The sequence below is a fragment of the Egretta garzetta genome, unplaced genomic scaffold (assembly GCF_000687185.1).
Source record: "Egretta garzetta isolate BGI_Z169 unplaced genomic scaffold, ASM68718v1 scaffold11, whole genome shotgun sequence".
Lineage (NCBI taxonomy): Eukaryota > Metazoa > Chordata > Aves > Pelecaniformes > Ardeidae > Egretta > Egretta garzetta.
The window spans coordinates 1,179,843-1,184,608 of NW_009258621.1; the positions used below are offsets into that span (position 1 = coordinate 1,179,843).

The 4,766-nt window shown below is 46.5% G+C and overlaps 1 protein-coding gene across 1 annotated transcript in view; it reads right to left on the bottom strand.

Moving 5' to 3' along the window:
- EHD3 (EH domain containing 3) overlaps nt 1-4,766 on the bottom strand; it is a 29,955-nt gene that overhangs the window by 24,278 nt on the left and 911 nt on the right. The gene's annotated exons all lie outside the window — the stretch shown is intronic.

Here is a 4,766-nt window from a genome sequence, read left to right on the forward strand (position 1 = left end):
TGACACCATGTCAGCAAATGTGTCTTCAGTTCCCAATAGGCAAGGCCAAATCAACTGGATCTAGAGGTAAAACAAGCAAATATACACCCAGGTCATACTGCAAATCATGGCTACTTATCTGGCTTGGTATACATTAATGAAGAGAATGCTGCAGCAAGAATAAGTTCAGCAATGAAATCAGTAATTCCCTTAGGAGCTGACCACCTCCTTTATTGGTATTTTATCATGTATTTTCTTGTACCTTTCATGCAAAGTTATTTCCAAGTCCTGTGCTCACCAGAACACCACCAGAAGTGAGTTCTCTTAATGGGAGCAAATCTGAGATGAAAGAGCAGCTGTTTAGCAGTTCCCCCCCAAATTGAAATATTCCAGGAAGGGAACAGCTCTCTGACCTCCTATACCGGGGTGGATACATCCTATCTACCTAAAGCCTATGCAGGGTTCCTTGAACTTGCCTATGAAAGTGGGTCATTACTTAACAAAAGCAGACTGCAGCTAACACTGGTGTGTGCCACCTCCCTGGCTGGTGATCACAATACACCTTCCTGGCAGCTACAGTAAATTCTCTCTAGCTTGAAGCAACTGATAACAAGGAGGAGCTACTTTTCTCCCACCAAGGGCTCTGTAGGCTATCATATGAATGTTCTTGGCTCCATTCCCTGGGAAGCTCTTTACACTGAAACAACCATTTGCTAGGTTAGAAGCCACTTGGCTGGACTCTGGAAACTAAGCTCAGGTCTCCTGGATGGCAACTCAAAAATGTTAGCCCCTGATGGACATCGCTGCAGTGCTAGTTACTGCCATTGGCTTTCCTCTGCTCCCACTTTGTACTTTGCTTTTGCTCTGACATAGCAGTATATTGAAGTGATATGCAGATGGGCATAGAAATAAATCTTTTGAGTTTTCCCCTTGCAACTACTAGAGAGAAAAGAAACAGTTGTGATGACAATTGTCAACTGCAGCAAGTGAAGTGCTTTTAAGAAACACCCCCATTCCCAATGCCAGGTTGCAGCCTTGCCATAACAATAAACTGCTTGGTTTTTTACAGGTTTAAGATGCACATGTAATAGGATAGCTTTTGAGCAACAGGAAGAAAAGTGCCTGGGGGTTTTGTTTGCCATTTATAGACAAAGCTTCGAAGAAAGTCTAAGCAAAAGTCCTGCATATAATAGCAACATTCCTCCTCAAGCCAGGCTGCTTGAATTTTATCACAGATCTGCTCAGCTAATGTTTCAAAGCATTTGTGTTTATTTTTCATAAAAGACTTAACAAAACAAAAAATCCCAATGAAAGCACTCTCATATAGAAGTAGCTACAACAGAATATTAATTGACTTAATGTGCAACAAGTGGTATGAAATCAGAGATGAATGTTTGCACTGCCTAGTATCATAGCATCTATTTTAAGTAAGGCATCTCTGGAAGATTTGGGCATATTGTACAGCAGGGTGCCTGCAGCACAAGAATCTCATTGTACACAGGACAAATACAAGGGGGTTTATTGACACTGTCTGGTGGGGGAAGGCAGTTCTGCTAGGCAGTGATACAGGCTGCCTCTGCTAATGTAAGTAAGCTAGAGAACACATGCAATTGTCATATTTGTGGGGATTTCTGGGAGAGAAGAGCAAAACATAGCTGTGGAAAACACCGACCAACAGTGAGCAATTTCCCCTGACAATGCTGAGAACTTCAAAGGCCTGGGGGAACAACCTCCAGCCAGGTTGGGGAAGCCTGCAGAGAGTACCAGGCCAAGAAATGAATTTTTTTTTCGTGGCCAATGTGCTTTTTGGAGAAGTGTCTGGAGTTGGTGTGTGGCGGGGAGCAACAAGCTGTTTGCCCCATTTCAGGCCTGGAGAAGGGGAGGTGACAGATGAGGGCAGGAAAGCATTAGTGCCAGCCTGGCTTGGGGTAGCCTTTTCCAGGTGGGTTTGGAGCAGTGTAGGAGCCAGGCAAGGATATCCCAGGCTCTCTGGGCAGGACTGCCGCAGGATGTGGGGGAAGGAGCCATTTGCTTGTGATGAGTCATGCAGGAGCCCTGCAGGATGCTCTGTGTGGCAGCAGAGGTGATGCGGAGCGGGAAAAGGAAGAAGGGCAGAGCGGGAGGAAATGGTGACAACTGCTTCATGCAGGCAGAGATGAAAGGTTCAGGGCCACACAGGGAGGTCACACCAGAGCTCTGCATGTAGCCTGTGACAAACAGTCTGGAGAGGCCAGGACATGTAAATGATTAGCTGTAAGAGGAAGGGGTGGCTACACCAGAAAAGCAAGCCATGTTGACAGTTAGTAGGGCTCTGGCAGGCTTGTTTATTTTATTAGCAGGATGGCTGGACAGAAGCCAGGATTATTTTTAGAAAAGACCACAGAATCTAAGTTAATTAAGAGAGTAATGTTCTGTCCTGCACTCCCACCCTCTTACAGGAAACATAAAAAGCAATAACATTGCAGAGGCAGGCTCCAGTGGCATCCTGCTGTGGCTGTCAGATATTCCCAGGCAGAGGTGTTGCCTTGCCCTTGCCATCACAGCCTTTCAGACTCCAGCCCTGTGGAAAAGCCTCAGCCAAACATATGATGAGGAGAGAAATGGGAGCAAGTGAGAAGAGAGGAAACAGCAGGGAGCAGGAAAAAAAAAAAAGCTGCAGTTAGCCACGCTACATCTTTCACATAGCAAAACAAGGCTTAGTTCTCTGGGTCCCTGAAAGCAGGGGAAGAACAGCCTGGTTCCACTGAAAATAAGCAAGTGCTCTGGTCCTCACTACACTGGCTTTGACCCACAAGACTCTCCTCCCTCCTCAGCCTCTAGGAATGTTTCTCACTGCTGACCTTGACTGTAGTCTTTCTGCCATCAGCTCCTGACAAGAGAGCAGCCTCACTGCAAAATGCTGCAGCTTAGGTGCTTCAGAGCCTTGCATTTCTTGTTTCACCTCAGATTCCCCAAGAACAAGGAAAGAGGTTTGGGAGACAAACCAGGTAGGTGACTGAGGTCCTTTGGCCTTTTTTTTTTTCTAATGGTGTCCTGGGATCCAGGTGAACTGAGACTCTGTTCATTCCACATGAGTGTTTAGTGGCACTAAGTCATCTCCCTAAATTGCATGGCAGTACATGCAAGGTAAGAGTGGAGTGGATACATATGGATGACACTAATTATCCCCCAACCTGATAAGATTATGGTAGAGATGTCCAGAGGCTGTTTCTTGCTTCACTCTAATACCAAGACATAATGGTTGTTTCCCCTCCCACTTCCTCCCCCAGTCCCTTTTAACTCCTCCCTGCTCTCAGTTTTAGCTCTCGCTCACCTTCCCACAATAACTCTGGATGCTAATCTGGTGCTTATCCCAGCTCTCTAGTGACCAGTGCCTGCAAGCTCACACTGGAAGCCTATCACAAGCAACACTCACTTTTCTGGCACCTCCTGCCTTTGGTTGGTTGGAGTCATACTGGAGTACCAGACCCTCACACTCTTCCTACTGTGAGAGGCCCTGAGTTCTCCAACAGTCCTCAACTTTCACCTTCTTATGTGCTATTTTACAGAGAAAACCCTGCCTTCCTGAAAGGCCTTTTCAGGTCCGTTTTGCACTCCTGTGAAGCAGCAGCTCCTGGTCACTTCTACTTTACCATAATCCCTGGGTAGGCTCATCCCAGCCCTGGGCACAAAGAAGGCTGGGAGATGAGGACACAGGCATGAATGAAATGCACTGACTGAAGATAGGCTCAGATCAGCTTGCTGACTGCACAGCAAAGGAGTTGCTGCCATCCCACAGAAGCAGACTATCTTCTCCTTTTGCTTAAAACATGCTTTAGGCACCCAAACTTCTTGCAAAAGGAACTCAGGCTTACAGGAAAAAGGACTTTACTCAGCAGAAATGGGCAAAGGCAGGAAGTCTCTTCTAACAGCAGCATGCAGGTGAGACTGCAGGGAAGAGCTGATGCTGCCAATCCAGAGAGAAGCATTAGGAAGAGATGCTCTAGTTATGCAGCCAGCAATCTTGGGAATGGATATTCAGCAACCTCCTTGTGTGCAAAGGAAGTTCTGCTCTGAGGTGTCAGTAACCCAGTGGGCAGAAAAAGCCTTTCAAATAGGTTTGGTGCCATGTCACAGAAAAAAGATCCAGAGCAGAACCAGACAACTACATTATCCAAGATAGCCTCTAATTTTTGGTAGAGCAAATCCCTTTCCAACTATGTGCCAAATGCTTCTTAGGGTCATTCATACCCCTTCACCATCTACTTGACCTGCTCACATGAGAAAAGTCTTCACTCAAATTTGTTTGCCAGGTGCATGACAAGGTAGCAGAAATGCATTCTGTTCTTGGCTCCTAGCTGGGACATTAAGTAGCAGGAATATTACAGCACCCCCCCCCCCCCCCCCCCCGCATTTCTCAAGGTCACTCCTGAAGAGGTACAGTCAATTTGATTCACCTCTCTCTACTCTCCACAGCTCCCTCCCCCACCAAGAAATACTGGTAGAACAAAGGGCTGGGCTGGCTGCTTGTGGCTTGCATCCAGGTTTACACTGGGGTAATTCCACAGATTTCAACACAGCCACACCAGAAAAAGACTGGAATTTAATGCTAAGCTTATGAATCACATAGGAAACACAGACAGTGCAGCTTCGGCTATGATCCCAAGAGAAAGGCTGCTGCAAGTTGAACTAGCAGTGTGGCTGAACAGAGATCCCTGCAACTAAATCCAGCTGGAAAAGTTTAACCCTCTCTTTGACGGTTTCACATTGAACCTGCTGCTAGCAGCTGCCCTTTCTTTACAGATCGG